The following is a 19,011-nucleotide window of genomic DNA, read 5'->3' as shown; positions in this document are numbered from 1 at the left end:
ATGAGTTTGCGCCCACCAGCAGGGGACCCTCCGGCCTGGCTCCTGACAGTCTGACTTTTTGTGTGCGGACGAATTTAATCTCATGGTTTCAATTCATCAGCATTGATTGAAGATTTACAAAGAATGAAAAGCCTGCGATTTTCCCAGATGGAATCTAGAATGCAATTAAAATGTGGTTCAATATTAACCTTACTCAAAGTCAAACAGGACATAAAAGTCCTTGAGGTTTTTTTTGCACTCATTTGTAAAAAAAAATCCATGTATCCATCCATTTTATACCACTTGTCCCTTTTATCAACATAGAATACACTGTAAAGAAAAGAAAACCTGAATAATGGAGGAACACAACACAAATCATGGCCAGAAATAAAGTACAGCAACATTTCATGAAAAGGAGAACAATGTCAGTATTTGTTCCCTAAAGGTTTAAATGTATATTAAAAAAATATATACATGCATATAGGACACCCCTGCCCCATTATACACTTTTCACATGGTCATATCAAACAATTGTGGTCATGTTTTTGTTGATGTATATTTTGTACTAAAAAAACATTCATGGAAAATGCATTTGTCAATAATGTATTCATTTTGTTGTGCGAAATAACAAATTCATCATAATTAAAACACAAATGTTTATATCGTCCTTGATCCAAACCCATCAGTGCAACTGTTTTACAAGCACACACTGTCCGCCACAGTGGACAATGAAGATGTCTTCCTCATTATATTCTTATGAGTGACAGAGCAGGAAGGGGCTTGGAAGAAGTTTGTGACAACATCTCACATGGGAGCGCCCTGCCTTTCATTAACTGACATTTGACATGCGCCTGTTCCTGGAACAAATACAACTTCCTGCGTGACAAACAAAGTATGTTTTTGTGGTAACGATGACATTTTCTATGTCATGTGACGTCATGCATGCTGCAGACTTACTGAACGCTAGATGATCCAACAAGGTTTCTAGAAGCTTTTTCTCAATTAGGCCACTTATAGCTGCCATCAGGATTGTGTCTGTCTTAAAAAGTGCTTCATGCAGATAGAAAGGTGTGCTCCTCCCACGAGGAATCACCATAGGTGAAGCAGAAAGGCCTACCCAACATTTGTGTTGCTTTGTCTAACCTTAGAATGTGGTGACAAACCTGCAGCTCAGAGCTGAAAGTGGGAAACACGAGTGAAGAAGAAGCAGCCCAGGAGCGCAGGTTGAGGACTAACTTCTCCTCAGAGCAGATCAAGAAGTTTCAGCACGCACAATAATGTTGGAACATCTCAGAGGAGGAAAATTGCAGAAGAGCTCAACCTCTCTGAAACTCAAGTATATGTTGCCAAAAGTTGATATAAAAAAATTGTCACAACAGTTAATTTATGAATTAATGAATCTTCTCAGGTGAGGACGTGATTTGAGAACAGGATAATGACGTTGAGTGTGCAGGAGTTGCGTCATCAATGTTTCAGCACCACACTCTGAGTGGACAGCTCCAGCATGGCTGCGCCGTCCCAGCGCTGACTCTCCAAAGATCATCATCATCATTATCATCTCTTCATTAGAACCCCTCCTTTCTACTGACCTCCCCCCGCCCCAACACACGCTACCCCAATGATGTTTGGAATCTATAAATTGACATTAAAGGTGACATTTGATATATATCCATCCATTTCCTACCGCTTGTCCCTTTTGGGGTCGCGGGGGGTGCTGGAGCCTATCTCGGCTGCATTCGGTCGGAAGGCGGGGTACACCCTGGACAAGTCGCCACCTCATCGCAGGGCCAACACAGATAGACAGACAACATTCACACTCACATTCACACACTAGGGCCAATTTAGTGTTGCCAATCAACCTATCTATGAACTAAATGTTCTGACTCTTGGTACATGTTTTTTGTGTATTTGGGATCTGCATAAATCCTGAGAACTTGAAATTAAACCATGGCGGCATGACGAACGTATACATTTGTGACACTTTTCCAAAGTGTGACATCAGCGTATAGTTCTAACTTATATCTGTCAGTCCACCTGAAATTGAAGCGCTAAAAACTACAACATGGGTAGAAGGCGCAGTCGAAGTGGAGGCATGTGAATAAGACCGCCCACAAAACGGTGCATCCTAAAAAGACGGTCAGAAAGCGTCTTGAAAACATAATCTATGCAAAATTTTGACCAAACATTCACCATTAAACCACAAGAAAGTGTTGTGAATGAAGAAAAACAAAAAACAAAAATAGGACCCCTTTATAATAAAATAAAAACGAATGTTCATCACTGTTGCAATGTATTGTAGTATGTAAGAAATTAAGAATTTACTTTTGTTACTTAATTTTTTTGGACAAAAGTAGTATATTCTTTTTAAGGTTTTCAGTACTCGGTAGAGAGTATTCAGAATTTAAACATTATATACTAACAATAACATAATAATATACAAACTATACAAAAACTGGTTTTGTAAAATTGAGGAATTAACAGTTATGATGTTTGGTATATTATATATACATACATAATTTATAGGAATATTATGTGTAATATATGATATTTAAAATGCTGATGACATATTACATTATATGTGTATGTATATGTATAATGCAATATATGTATATAATAATATGAATAACACACACACACACACACACACACACACACACACACACACACACACACATATATATGTATATATATATATATATATATATATATATATATATATATATATATATATATATATATATATATATATATATATATATATAATAATATGTATATGTAGTATGTATTCATTTACATTTACGTTTGTTATAAATGTTTAAAATGATTTACTATACTTTTATATACGTACAAAGTTAGTATCTATTTATAGTATGTAATATACATGTTGTTATACATACATATATATATATATATATATATATATATATATATATATATATATATATATAGATAGATATAGATATATAATCCCTTACAAAGCAGACTAATTAAAGGCTAGATACGTTTTTTGCAGTGTATTTGCTAAATAGAGTGATTTGTTTATTTTATTTTATGAGTTATTGAAATCAGGTTTTTGTTTGATCTAACTAATACAGTACAATCTTGAAATGACAAAATACTGTCTTGAAATATTCTCCTCTGTAGCTCTTTACAACATGAGAGTTTTAGTTGTTGAACTGAACTCAGAAGATAAATGAACTTTACCTTAAATCATTTATATAGAACAATTCAAGCAGGTGAATGGATCATATTGTACTATATAGACATGGCATACAAATATTTAGCAAAATGAACAAACAATAACATATAAGCTCCTTTATTTGGGTCCATCTGTTTACATTTGATAATTTAATTTTACAAAAACAATATTAACTTAACTACATCCCGCTTCAATAAGAGTAGGAACAAGTTAAACATGTTTAATACCACCAATGTCACTCTATGTGTTATTAAAACAAATAAAAATAATAATAATAACAATAACTATTTCCTTGGGCGCCACCTTGTGTATAAACCTGTAACACATCATACATGCAATACATGATTAAAACATTTTTTTTAGTTACACACTGATGTCTAATCAACATGGTAGAAAAACTTGTAGTTAAATTATTTTAAATATTAAAAAAAACATTTAAATTTAAATGTGTTATTGTATTTATTTTGTTGTGATAAAAAAATGGTAATTTCAACAAAATACAAGCATTTTGAATTTCAACCATGAAAACGCTAAAAAGTTCCAGAAACACAGCACTTTTCTGTAAAAGTTTAGTTAATCAGTGTGTAAATTATAGTATCTAAAAAATATATATCTTTTTTTTTTTTTATAACTGTCATACAAACAATGTAACGGTTTCAGCGTCATCTTATAAATATGCACCAAACAAATTAAACAATAAATTTCTCCTTTGCAATTATTTTATAATTGCAACACATAGTTTATTAATAGTTGTTTGTGCAGGCCTATATTAATTTGATCATAACATGTATTTTAGTGGGTATTTGTAGATTCTCAGAGCAGTGGAAGGCAGTCTGCATGACAGCTGCTCCATCCAGGCAAATGTTGTCATTTGTGATCCCTTGGCATCACGTGACTCCCAGTCGAGATTCGACGAGTTCCTTGCTGCAAAAGATAGATTTGCATCTTGAAAAGACTTCAAAGCAGCGTGTAAGTGCCACATCATTGACGTCCATTCAGCTCTTTTGTCTCCCAATCCAACAAATTCGCACGTGCACGAAAAGCCGTGCAGGGACGGCGCCCTCATGTCTGCCAGAGGTGTGTATTGCGTCACCTTTCAAGTCATTAAGGTGGCCGGCGAAACGGGGGACTGATTGACTCTGTCATAAAACTGCAATGTCTCTCTTGCAGACACTCATCGTGGATTTGCACTTTAGACCCCTGAGTAGGAAACGACCTGCTGCTGCACTGATTATATTCTCTGCAGAGCATCCATGTTTCTTATGGAATTAATGGGGTGAGGGTGTTGGAATTAAAAACATAAAACACATGGAGCACCAGTAATACAAAAATAAAATAAAAAAATTAACATCATAATTCTTGTTTTCCCCCAAGTAACAAACGCTAGTCGGCTGCAGGTTCCCGTCTGTAATGTCAGTAACAACATCAACACATGCTCTATTGAGAGTGAATGACAATGATCCTTTTCAGTCAGGTGAGGTGAAGGTGAGGAGGTGCTAACAGTTGCAGCTGGATGGCAGCAGACAGACTGGAGCCAAAGCTGCAATGTCTCGCACACACACACACACACGCACACACACACGCACACACACACACCCACACCCACACCCACACCCACACACACACACACACACACACACACACACACACACACACACGCTGTCTGGACAAAATATCCACGATGCAAATTAGTGTCATATCTTTTAATTAAGGAACACATTTAATTTTTTAGACTTGTCAGGACCAATAAAAAAATTGCCCTACAATATAATCCATGTAATATATTCTTTGAATATGTATTTTAACAGGGTTAAAGCAGAATCACTGAGACAATGTATTGAGCCTTAATACTCAAAATACCTGCACATTACAGTTTTTTTCTCCCAATTGCTTAGACACTAAATTTTACATTTTCACACAGTTAGGCTCCATCCATCCATTTTCTACCGCTTGTCCCTTTTGGGGTGGCGGGGGGTGCTGGAGCCTATCTCAGCTGCAGATTTGCTTAATATTATTAGGCATAGACTCCGCTTCACAGTTTTTGCAAAATATGCTTTACACACACCTTCCCATCTTGCACACCCATTTTCATACTTTACACACAAACACTAGGACTGTGATACACACATCTTTATCTCCAGATTTGTTATTTGTCTTCAGATGTTAATTTGTACTGCATGTCATTGTTGACTATACTCTGATATGTTACTTTACCTGACTGTGGTAAAAATACATATTTTCAGTTTGCAGCATTATTCTTGAGCAGTTCTTGAAAAGATTACAGGATATTTTTACTTTCTCTTTAGGTCCTTACGTATAGGCCCACTTTAAAGTAAACACTGAAGATTGCAATGGATTTGCCAATATATTTTGTCAAGTTTCAGAAATCATTCATCACATAAAAAAGACAATATAACATACATCCATAAACGTGGACGCATGTGGAAAAAGTGCAATATATTTATCTGTACAGCAATCTATTTACTTATTTATATATATATATTTATCTTATATATATATTTATATCGTATTTATATATATTTATTTATTTATATATGCACCTTATTGCTTTTTTATCCTGCACTACCATGAGCTTATGTAATGAAATTTCGTTCTTATCTGTGCTGTAAAGTTCAAATTTGAATGACAATAAAAAGGAAGTCTAAGTCTATATGCTAAAAAGGTCGGGCAAAATGCCTCAAACATGTGATTTCTTATAGTATATATAGTATATATATAGTTTTTTTTTTTACAAATGTGTTTTGTATTTATGACTGTTCTGGGTAACTCACTCCAATACTGTGTTATCATTTGAAGTCTGTGTGAGTGAGATGAAAATAAAACTGCATTTTTACAAATGCTTGCTTTATTTTGACGAATGGGCATATGTTTTGACCGAAGTGTGTCATTTTGCAAATAATCTAGGAATTAAGAAAATTGAATGTTGTGTTTGGACAAGTGTGTAAATCCTTTTGAAAAAAGACACACAGTTAGTAAAATTGTGTGTAAGCAAATGGAAAAAAACTTTAAAACATAAAATTTGAAATTGAATTCAGCTTGTGTTTAAATAAAAAGTCTTGCATTTTTTTGAGCATGTGATCTTTATTTTTTTTTTCAAAACAGCAATAAAGTAGGACAAATCAGATCATGTAATATTACATCATCCTGTAAAAAAGACTAAATAGTGATTTCATCAATCCATTCATTTTCTAATTAATTGTAAAATAACTTTATTTGTCTTTGAGGGGCAACGTAAGAGCAGCAATTAAATTAGAAATTGAATGTAGCTCGTGTTTAAATAAAAAGTCTGACATTTTTCTGAGCATGTGATCTTTATTTGTGGGGCGCTATAGTTCGGTTGGTAGAGCGGCCGTGCCAGCAACTTGAGGGTTCCAGGTTCGATCCCCGCTTCCACCATTCTAGTCACTGCCGTTGTGTCCTTGGCAAGCCACTTTACCCACCTGCTCCCAGTGTCACCCACACTGGTTTAAATGTAGCTTACATATTGGGTTTCACTATGTAAAGCGCTTTGAGTCACTAGAGAAAAGCGCTATATAAATATAATTCAATTCACATTAAAAAAAACAGCAATAAAGTAGGACAAATCAGATCAAAATGTAATATTACATCATCCTGTAAAAAGACTAAATGGTGATTTCATCCATCCATTCATTTTCTATTTAATTGTAAAATAACTGTATTTGTCTTTGAGGGGCAACTGAAGAGCAGCAATTATAGCAGCAAATGGCAAATTCACTTTTAGAAGCTGTAAACAAGGACTATAAAAACAGAAGCAGCACACATATAGTGAATATTTACACATAAACTATGGCTGTTGTTAAAAATGCTAAAATAGTCAATCAAGGAAAAAATCAATACCGGAAGAATCACAAAATAAATACAAATATTAGTTTTTTTTTAATTTATTTATTTATTTATTTATTTTATTTTAACGCATGACCTGGGGAGAAAGTGGGTGGGATACCTCTGCGCCCCATTTTCCCATGCCCTATGCCTCTTTAAAGGGACTCTTTTCCAAAGAGGTATATGCATAGGAAAAAGGAACAGCGAGTGCGCCACAAAGATGACCTGACAATCACTTTGAAGTTAGAAAAACTGTTTTAGAACATTTTATATATGTTGATTAAAAAGGAGTGAACATGCCATATTGTACATAGTGTGTGCACAGCGGCTGCGTGGGGCCGTGGAAGAGTGGAATACCTCTGCAGCCCCATTTTCCCATGCCCTATGCCTCTTTAAAGCGACTCATGAAAGAGGTATATGCATAGGAAGAAGGAACAGCGAGCGCAGGAAGCCCTGATGTCCTGACACTGCGCGTTGGTTGGCACCCTGCAAGTCAGAAGACATGACAAGTAGAAGACAGGAGAGATTCACACGTTTGCACAAATGTGCAAAACATAGTCAACTAAAATCAGAGCGAACTGAAAGTTGAGGAAGACTTACCCGGCGGAGATCCAGCAGAGACTCTTGTGAGACGCCACAGCCCGTCGGACATTTATGCCCCCTGTGGGACCTTGAAGATGCTTGAGAGAGACAGCCTAGGAAATATGCACAGTCAACACTTATCCTCCCTTGGTTTCAAGCCACAGATGATTCTGTACCCCCCCCCAGAAAAAAAAGATACAGTACACATTGTCTATTGTCACACTTGCCTATCTGGCACATGTGAAAACGTCAGGAGAAAATCATGGAAGAAGAACGCCTTGTTCCTTCTAGTGGAAACTTTCTTATCTGCTCAGGTTTTTTTTTTTACATCCACATCTCTCCCAGAAGAAAGGCCTGCATGATTCGTAGCTTTCAAGGTCTGCAGACAAGGACTCTGACGTCGTGCTGGAGTGGGACGCACACAAACACACTGTTATGGTGGAGTCAAGGCCATAGCACCTAGTTTAAGTTAGCCTCGAAATTTACTCCATTAAATAAAATGATGAAGGTAATTATGATTAGTGCTGTCCAATGATTAGTCGCAGGCTTGCTGTGGATTCTTTGAGACCAATCACATTTTTTCAACCTGTCCTGTGCAGCCACATGGGCAAATACAACTGTTGACCTGTGGATGCCTGCACTAAATATGTGCCGTACAGACTGACTTTACAAGGGAGAATACTTCTTCGGTTGCATTACTTGCATTGCACTTAACTAAATATTTGGACGTATTTTATTGTTTGGCGCAACCTTAGCGTATCAGCAGGGGATAGGAAGAAGAAAAAAAAAAAGACACAGAGCGACAACAACAACAAAGCTGCACTTCGCCAGCAGATACAGTATCTTCAAATATAAGACCAGTAATCATCAAAACAACTGTGTAAAATAAACAGTAATATTACAGTACTGACAATGATCATATGTTTGATAATACTGATCATCTTGATAGTAATAACAATAAAAATATATATAGAGAAATATATTAACTAATACAATGTTTTAAGACAGGGGTAGGGAACCTACGGCTCTCGAGCCAGATGTGGCTCTTTTGATGACTGCATCTGGCTCTCAGATCAATCTTAGATGTCATTGTTTAACACGATAAGTAATGAATAATTCCGCTGATAATCACAGTGTTTAAAATAAAGTTCAACATATAAAACAATTCTCATACATTTTAATCCATCCGTCCGTTTTCTACTGCACCTGTGCAAGAAGTCGCATTAATAGTAAGAAGTATTGTATTTATTATTGGTCAGATTCAGAATAACAATGTTATTAAAAAGAATAAGAGGATTAAAATATGTTGGTCTTACTAAAAAATGCACACATTCAGTTAAAAAATATTACATGGCTCTCACGGAAATACTTTTTTAAATATTTGGCTCCCTCAGCCAAAAAGGTTCCTGACCCCTGTTTTAAGATAAGAATAAGTCATGCTTAGTCATCTTTATTGTGGTGTTTCAATTTGCAAAGAGACAAAAAAAGAAGGAAATATTTATGCACTAATGTGTTTTTGAATTAACCTTACCATCATGCACACAACAACAAACATTTATCCACACTAATGAGTAACTGTAACCCCCTTTGTGCTATTGATTTTTATTTATTAAAAATGTTAATACATTTTTTGAACTCACTGTTTAGCATCATCCATATTAACTCGTTTGGTGCTGCATGTGCAACACTATCATTACTTAGATCAGGGGTGTCAAAAGTATGGCCCGCATGCCGGATCAGGCCCGCAAACACATTTTATCCGGCCCGTGTGATTAGTTTGCCAAGTATTACAATTAACTGCTTTCTTTTTTAACAAAAGATTGCTGTTCTAAATCAATCAATCAATCATCCATCCATTTGTTATTTTTTTTTTTTTTTTTTTTGTGTGTGATGTGTAATGTCTAGTGTTTAAATGTACGGCAGTGACAATGAATTTCCCCAAGGGGACCAATAAATCTAATCTAATCTAATCATCCATCCATTTTCTACCGCTTATTCCCTTTTGGGGTCGCGGGGGGCGCTGGAGCCTATCTTAGCTACAATCGGGCGGAAGGCGGGGTACACCCTGGACAAGTCGCCACCTCATCGCAGGGCCAACACAGATAGACAGACAACATTCACACTCACATTCACACACTAGGGCCAATCAATCAATCAATGTTTATTTATATAGCCCTAAATCACAAGTGTCTCAAAGGGCTGCACAAGCCACAACGACATCCTCGGTACAGAGCCCACATAAGGGCAAGGAAAAACTCACCCCAGTGGGACGTCGATGTGAATGACTATGAGAAACCTTGGAGAGGACCGCATATGTGGGTAACCCCCCCCCCCTCTAGGGAGACCGAATGCAATGGATGTCGAGTGGGTCTAACATAATATTGTGAGAGTACAGTCCATAGTGGATCCAGCATAACAGTAAGAGTCCAGTCCACAGTGGGGTCAGCAGGAAACCATCCCGAGCGGAGACGGGTCAGCAGCGCAGAGATGTTCCCAACCGATATACAGGCGAGCGGTCCACCGCGGGTCCCGACCCCGGACAGCCAGCACCCCATCCATGGCCACCGGACCTGTGTGTCTCCCCTTCCACAAGGGGTAGGGGGGAGCAGAGGAGAAAAGAAAAGAAACGGCAGATCAACTGGTCTAAAAAAAGAGGGGGCTATTCAAAGGCTAGAGTATACAAATGAGTTTTGAGATGGGACTTAAATGCTTCTACTGAGGTAGCATCTCTAACTGTTACCGGGAGGGCATTCCATAGTACTGGAGCCCGAATAGAAAACGCTATACAGCCCGCAGACTTTTTTTGGGCTCTGGGAATCACTAATAAGCCAGAGTTCTTTGAACGCAGATTTCTTGCCGGGACATATGGCACAATACAATCGGCAAGATAGGATGGAGCTAGACCGTGTAGTATTTTATACGTAAGTAGTAAAACCTTAAAGTCGCATCTTAAGTGCACAGGAAGCCAGTGTAGGTGAGCCAGTATAGGCGTAATGTGATCAAACTTTCTTGTTCTTGTCAAAAGCGCTAGGCGACATCATACGCAAATACGGTGTTAGCTTTCATTGTTATGCTGATGACACCCAACTCTACATGCCCCTAAAGCTGACCAACACGCCGGATTGTAGTCAGCTGGAGGCGTGTCTTAATGAAATTAAACAATGGATGTCCGCTAACTTCTTGCAACTCAACACTAAGAAAACGGAAATGCTGATTATCGGTCCTGCTAAACACCGACATTTATTTGATAATACCACCTTAACATTTGACAACCAAACAATTACACAAAGGGAATCAGTAAAGAATCTGGGTATTATCTTCGACCCAACTCTCTCGTTTGAGTCACACATTAAGAGTGTTACTAAAACGGCCTTCTTTCATCTCCGTAATATCGCTAAAGAGTGCAGGGCCAAGAACGTGTCCATTGGATGTCACAATAGCAATTCTGTTAGGCAAGCAAAAGGTTTATACCGGTGCCAAGCAAGAGGTACAACGTAAAGTGTGACTGTGGCTCCTCCTCCTCCACCCACATGAAACTTAAGACCTACTTTTATTCTTTGGCTTTTAACACTACGTGAGTTGTGTGGTCCTTTGTGGTCCTCGGTGTTTTTAAAATGTTGATTTCTGTTTATTGTTTGTAATTGGTTTTACCCTTTAAAATCGTTTTTAATAGAGATGATATTATCGGCCGATAAATGCTTTAAAATGTAATGTCGGAAATGATCGGTATCGTTTTTTTTAATTATCGGTATCGTTTTTATTTTTTTTATTTTTTATTTTTTATTAAATCAACATAAAAAACACAAGATACACTTACAATTAGTGCACCAACCCAAAAAACCTCCCTCCCCCATTTACACCCATTCACACTCATTCACACAAAAGGGTTGTTTTCTTCTGTTATTAATATTGTGGTTCCTACATTATATATCAATATATATCAATACAGTCTGCAAGGGATACAGTCCGTAAGCACACATGATTGTGCGTGCTGCTGGTCCACTAATAGTACTAACCTTTAACAGTTAATTTGACTCATTTTCATTAATTACTAGTTACTATGTAACTGTTTTTATATTGTTTTACTTTCTTTTTTATTCAATAAAATGTTTTTAATTTATTTATCTTATTTTATTTTATACATTCTTAAAAAAAGGACCTAATCTTCACTATACCTGGTTGTCCAAATTAGGCATAATAATGTGTTAATTCCACGACTGTATATATCGGTATCGGTATCGGTTGATATCGGTATTGGTAATTAAAGAGTTGGACAATATCGGAATATCGGATATCGGCAAAAAGCCATTATCGGACATCCCTAGTTTTTAATCATATTTATTTTTATATTGTTTTTATATTAGTTTTATATTTATTTATTTATTTGTTTTTATTCAGTCATTGGTGGAGCTAAGGATAATATTTGAATATTGTCTTTAAAATTGTTGTGCAGCACTTTGGAAACATTTCTGTTGTTTAAATGTGCTACACAAATAAAGTGGATTGGATTGGATTTGATTAAAACCTGTCGTTTTATGTCTTCTGCTTCGAACACATCGTCATTTGGCACCCTTGTTGCCCCAAAATGTCTGTCAAACACGAGAAAAGTGAACTTAACCCTTTTGAATAGTTTTTACCTCCGTTTCTTACAGTTTGTTGAGTTAGCACTGGATTGATACAAGGACATGACAAAGGAGGTATTTGATACCTACAAGAGTTTACATGTTGTGTTTTTATTTCCAATCCCAAAAATACTGTGACTTAAAGTTGAGATAAAGTCTAAGCTCATTGTGTTTTTGAAGCTGCATCAATTTCCTCAGAATTTTCAACAAACTTGAAGTGTTTTTTTTCCAGAGGATTATTTGGGATTTGTACGTTTTTCAGAATGTGCTGGTTCTATTTTTGGCCAAAGTAAAACAAAGGAAACTACCTGGAGTTGTCTTTATTTTTAATTTATCATGCCAGGATTTTACCATTCCGGCCCACTTGGAAATAGATTTACCTCCATGCGGCCCCTGAGCTAAAATGACTTTGACACCCCTGACTTAGACAAATTGCCCGAAATGTGTTTTTTTTTTACGATACAGTGGTATCTTAACTTAAGAGTGCCCCAATTTAAGAGTATTTTGAAATGAGAGCTGTCTCGTATACTTAAAGTGACAAGCAAAAATTATAATTACCTGTACAAGCATCCCCTCTATCAGCTGGCGTAGCAAACGTCACACTGAACTCACAAGAGCTGACAAGAATATCTGGACTTGCTTGCGAGCATTATAGCTTCTAGCTAGACATTGACATAACTTAATTTTTTTCAACCATGGGAAGGACGAAAGTGAGTGTGGAAGACAGTGCTTAGAAGAAGTGGATGATATTCATTGAATTAAAGAAAGAAATCATCAAAAATATGACCAAGTGTGTAGTTGACTTGACAAAACAGTACGAGTGTATTAAGGCTAGTCAGCAGAATGAGTCTAACACCAGCAAAAATTGTTCGAATAATATTTAAATGGCTGACATTTGTGTGGTGTTCGGGTCTGTGGGACCCGTTTTAATTTTTTATTAAAAGAAAAATGATACAATTAATTAATTTGGCCCATTTTCTGTGAAGAACATATATCATAATACATATTTAATGACCACACACCATACACCCCCCCTACACATTTCTATTACATATAAGATGTCCGGGTCCACTGGACCCGGGGCTAATAGAAGTGTGGGAATTGATGTTCTGTGTCACACACACACACACACACACACACACACACACACACACACACACACACACACACACACACACACACACACACACACACACACACACACACACACACACACACACACACAGCAGGCCTAGACAGGAGGACAGAATATAGGTATACAGAACATCAGAGGGTCAAATGTGCGAGAAAATGAGAGCAGACAGTGTTGACAAACTATGTTGCAACCTTGTGTGGGAACCGCAGGTGCAGAAACACTAAAGAAGAATCCCTGTGGGATGCAGAAACTGGCAGAGAAATTTTCCGTGCAATGTTCATATTGTTGTTACTCAGCCAGCGTTTGTGGGTCTGATGGACCCGTTGCATTTTGTGGCTTTTAATGCCTCACAATCAAACACTTTTATGTTAAAATACTGAACAGATGTTTATTGGGATAAGGTAAACATCTGTTCAGTATTTTGAATACTGCGATATCGTACAAGTCGACTCTCCAAGGTAAATGTTGTACATTATTGTTACATTACTTCATTAAACTACTGTAGTTGTTAGTACATACTATTGTATTGTTTTCTTTTTAAAAGGCATGTGACATGTTAAAATGGTGCTGTTTTTTTTTTGGAGGGGGAGGGGCAACAATCACAGACTCATTTTTAAAAAAAAATAATCGTCACTGGTTGATGTTGATTTGAGATGCAAGTGTTTTGAGGTAAGAGCACCATTACAGAACCAATGAATTAGTAGTACCTCATGAATTGAGGTACTACTGTATTTTGAATATTTCTGTGTTGCAAACGGGTTAATTGCATACTAGTTTTTTAATCCGATTAATAATGATGAATTCCGCGTTGACACTTTAAGTTTGACAGCCGCCATTATTATCTATGCAAAGGTTAATTTATGGTTCTAAAAATGATCATAAACAAAGAAAACAATTGCAATAGTTTGATACTCTTAACTACACTACGTTTGGTGGAATTTTGTTTTCTGTAATGCATACTTGCCAACCTTGACACCTCTGAATTCGGGAGGTGGGGGCGAGGTTGGGGGGGGGGGGGGGGAAGGGTTTGGTGGTAGCGGCAGTGTATATTGTAGTGTCCCAGAAGAGTTAGTGCTGCAAGGGGTTCTGGGTATTTGTTCTGTTGTGTTTATGTTGTGTTACGGTGCGGACGTTCTCCCGAAATGTGTTTGTCATTCTTGTTTGGTGTGGGTTCACAGTGTGGCACATATTTGTAACAGTGTTAAAGTTGTTTATATGGCCACCCTCAGTGTGTCCTGTATGGCTGTTGACCAAGTATGAATTGCATTCACTTATGTGTGTGTAAAAGCTGCATATATTATGTGACTGGGCCGGCACACTGTTTGTATGGAGGAAAAGTGGATGTGACGACATGTTGTAGAGGACGCTAAAGGCAGTGCCTTTAAGGTACGCCCCCAATATTGTTGTCCGGGTGGAAATCGTGAGAAATTCGGGAGAATGGTTACCCCGGGAGATTTTCGGGATGGGCACTGAAATTCGAGAGTCTCCCGGGATAATCGGGAGGGTTGGCAAGTATGCTGTAATGTCAAATGAAAAAAAGCAAATTTAAAGGCAGAGATAGTATGAAGAAGAAACTCACAAGTCGAGGTCCCAATGAATATATAAAAATAATAAAGTGGGATAATGGTTAGCATGTTAGCCGCACAGTCAGGAGATGAAAGTCAACGTAATGAGTACTTCCTATATAACCTGTTGATTGGTTTGATCACTGCTGCCATCTAGCTGGATGTGTGTGTATTGTTCAAGCATTACATACAAATGTAGTACTGGAGTCTCCATGCCTCTCAATGTGCCAATACAACATTTTCACTCCCGATACGATACCAGTATTGGAGCTTTGAGTATTGGCCGATTCACATATTAATCCACTACGGCATCAGCACAAATCATAGCACATACATGCATTATTTTGTAATGTAAACCAAAATATAAAATGCTCATTGGCAGAAGAAACATTAAATATTGTTCTGGCTTCTTAATGGACATATTATTGTTAACCTATTTAACCTAACCTATTAACTGCAATGCTATCTTTAAGAGAATGTGGAGTGGTAATTTGTTATTTTGTGACACCTGGTGGTCACAATGATTGATCAAGTCAAAGCCATGACGCGGTAAGTTGAATGATGCAGAAACAATTGTAATTGGATGCTTTCTAATATGCTCTGCCTGGGAGACTTGCATCTGTAAATGATACCGTATGCAAACATATCTATTCGATACTTGTCTATATTGACATGTATTGTTTGTATAAAGACTGCAATTCTGACACTTTATTGGAGGACACTTAGGCAAGACAAGGCAAGTGTGTTTATAGAGCACAATTCGTACACAAGGCAATTCAAAGTGATTTACAGGAAATTAAAAGAAAGCAAACATTTGAAAATGGATGGATGGACGGAAAAATGATACATACAATCAGGATTCAAATTAAAATCAGAAAACAATCATCATAAAAAAGATAATAATTAATCAAAATTAGAATCAATCAAATACTGTAGATAAAATACTTTCAGTTGTAATATGCACAATTAAATACAATTGTTTTCAGGCTTAAACATTGCCAAGATTGAGGCCCCTCTCACATCTTCAGGAAGACTTCCAGATTGTAGGAGCATAAAACTATGTTTACACTGCAGGACAATGTGGCCCACATCAGATTTTTTCTAAATCAGTTTTTTTCCAGCTTACTGTTTACACTGCAATTAAAATGTGATCTTTAACAGACTCAAGTAAAAAAACAAGCACAGGCCCCAATGTGGCCCCAATGTGACCTCGATGTCACTTGCTTGCACAGTTCGATAAAGTAAAAACAAAGGAAGTTGAATTAAATTAACAAGTCGCTACTACTACAAAATCAAATCAAAGTCACCACCATAGATGGTGGCCACACCTTAAAAATGTTTGTTTTTGTAATGTGAAAATAAATGTATACATATATATATGGGCAGCACAGTGGTACAGGGGTTAGTGCATGTGCCTCACAATACGAAGGTCCTGAGTAGTCCTGAGTTCAATCCCGGTCTCGGGATCTTTCTGTGTGGAGTTTGCATGTTCTCCCCGTGACTGCGTGGGTTCCCTCCGGGTACTCCGGCTTCCTCCCACCTCCAAAGACATGCACCTGGGGATAGGTTGATTGGCAACACTAAATTGGCCCTAGTGTGTGAATGTGAGTGTGAATGTTGTCTGTCTATCTGTGTTGGCCCTGTGATGAGGTGGCTACTTGCCCGAATGAGATAGGCTCCAGCGCCCCCCGTGACCCCGAAAGGGACAAGCGGTAGAAAATGGTTGGATGGATATATATGTATCTATATATATATGTATATATATGTATGTGTGGGAAAAAAAATCACAAGACTATTTCATCTCTACAGGCCTGTTTCATGAGGGGGGTTCCCTCAATCATCAGGAGATTTTAATGGGAGCATTCACATACCATGGTTTGTATAGGGCACAGAGTGGGTGGGTACAGGCTGGCGTAGGGGCGTGGTGATTGGCTCATGTGTTACCTAGGAGGTGTTTCCGTCTGTGGCGGCATGCTGTTAAAATTTCGCTGCACTTGTTGAGGGATGACAGGTCTGGACGGTAAATAATAAACAGTTTCTCTTTCAAGCATAGGTTGCATCTTTTATTACCACTATTGTAAGGTGTGCTGGATGCAAGAATTTTCCATGTTATTGAATATTCAACATTATTGTCTTTGAGGTCCCAAATGTGTTTGCTGAGTTCTGTGGTATTCCGCAGGTTTTGGTTCCTGAAAGAAGCCTTGTGATTGTTCCATCTGGTTTTGAACTCTCCCTCGGTTAATCCTACATATGTGTTGGATGTGTTAATGTCCTTGCGTGTTACCTTAGATTGGTAGACAACTGATGTTTGTAAGCACCCCCCGTTGAGAGGGCAATCAGGTTTCTTTCGACAGTTGCAGCCTTTGTTGGTTTTGGAGTCGCTCTGTCCGGGGGTCGTTGGCTCATTTGCAATTGTTTTGTTGTGGTTTGAGATAATTTGTCGTATATTGTTCATACAGCTGTAGCTCAATTTAATGTTGTTCTTGTTGAATACTTTTCTTAGGGTGTTGTCTTTGGGAAAGTGTTTGTCAATCAGATTGAAGAATTTGTGTCCAATATTAGTTGAGACGTTTTTGCTGTATGGGGGGTTGTACCAGATGATGTTGTTTCGTTTTCTGTTCTTTTTTGGTTGGTTTCCTGGCGTGGGTTCATAGGTGAGGGTGAAATTGTATCCGCTTTCATCAAGGGCTTTTTGGTACGGGGGGGTTGCTTGGTCAAATTCAGCTTTGCTAGATGACAGCATCGATAGCCTTTTATTAATTCCGGTAGGTATTCTTTTCGTGGTGGTGGGTGGGTGGTTGGTTGCTGTCATGGTGCACGTATTGGAGTGTTGTGTTGGGTTTCGTGAATGGTTGGTAGCTGTTATTTCTCAGGTTGAAAGTGACGTCAAGGAAGTTGACGGTTTGCTTGTTGGCTTCAATCGTGATCCGTAGGCCGTTCTCTTTGAAAATTTGGCATATGCGCTTCTTGGTATTCTCGCTGCTCCTTGGCGAGGCGCGACACACTGCCAGTCCGTCATCACGGTAAATACCAAGGTTCAGATTGAGTCTAGCGAGCTGGGAGAGGAGGAAACTCCCAACGAGTTCACACGTTTCTGCTCCGTCAAAACTTCCCATAGTAACGTCAAATGTTGCATTGTTCTTTTTTGCCATGGTGTACTGTTGTGGATGAGAATGGAGTTTTTTGCGTGGATGATGATGTTTCTTTCGTTGCCTGTGATTGAGTCGTAGTCTGAGGCGAAGTCTAGTGCTTGAGTCAGTAGGTCTTGCGTGATGGAAGGGTAAAATTGTTGGCTGTGGCGTCCACAAGGAAGCCTTCATCACATTGAAGGACCACAAACCCAACTTCGCAAATAACCCAACATGCCGACTAATAAACCCAACTAAATCTGAAATAGGAAAAATCAGCAAAATAATCCTGGACAGAGTCAACACAAAAATCAAGGACAAAACACCACTCAACCAATGGAGAAATACAGCAGCAGTAATCAAATGGTTCAACAACATCCAAGACAAACAACAGCACAACTTTATCTCCTTTGATATCGAATAATTTTACCCTTCCATCACGCAAGACCTACTGACTCAAGCACTAGACTTCGCCTCAGACTACGACTCAATCACAGGCAACGAAAGAAACATCATCATCCACGCAAAAAACTCCATTCTCATCCACAACAGTACACCATGGCAAAAAAGAACAATGCAACATTTGACGTTACTATGGGAAGTTTTGACGGAGCAGAAACGTGTGAACTCGTTGGGAGTTTCCTCCTCTCCCAGCTCGCTAGACTCAATCTGAACCTTGGTATTTACCGTGATGACGGACTGGCAGTGTGTCGCGCCTCGCCAAGGAGCAGCGAGAATACCAAGAAGCGCATATGCCAAATTTTCAAAGAGAACGGCCTACGGATCACGATTGAAGCCAACAAGCAAACCGTCAACTTCCTTGACGTCACTTTCAACCTGAGAAATAACAGCTACCAACCATTCACGAAACCCAACACAACACTCCAATACGTGCACCATGACAGCAACCACCCACCCACCACCACGAAAAGAATAC

The sequence above is a fragment of the Nerophis lumbriciformis genome, linkage group LG02 (genome assembly GCF_033978685.3).
Source record: "Nerophis lumbriciformis linkage group LG02, RoL_Nlum_v2.1, whole genome shotgun sequence".
NCBI classification, from domain to species: domain Eukaryota; kingdom Metazoa; phylum Chordata; class Actinopteri; order Syngnathiformes; family Syngnathidae; genus Nerophis; species Nerophis lumbriciformis.
The sequence above is the reverse complement of the archived record's forward strand: the minus strand, read 5'-3'. Positions refer to the sequence as shown.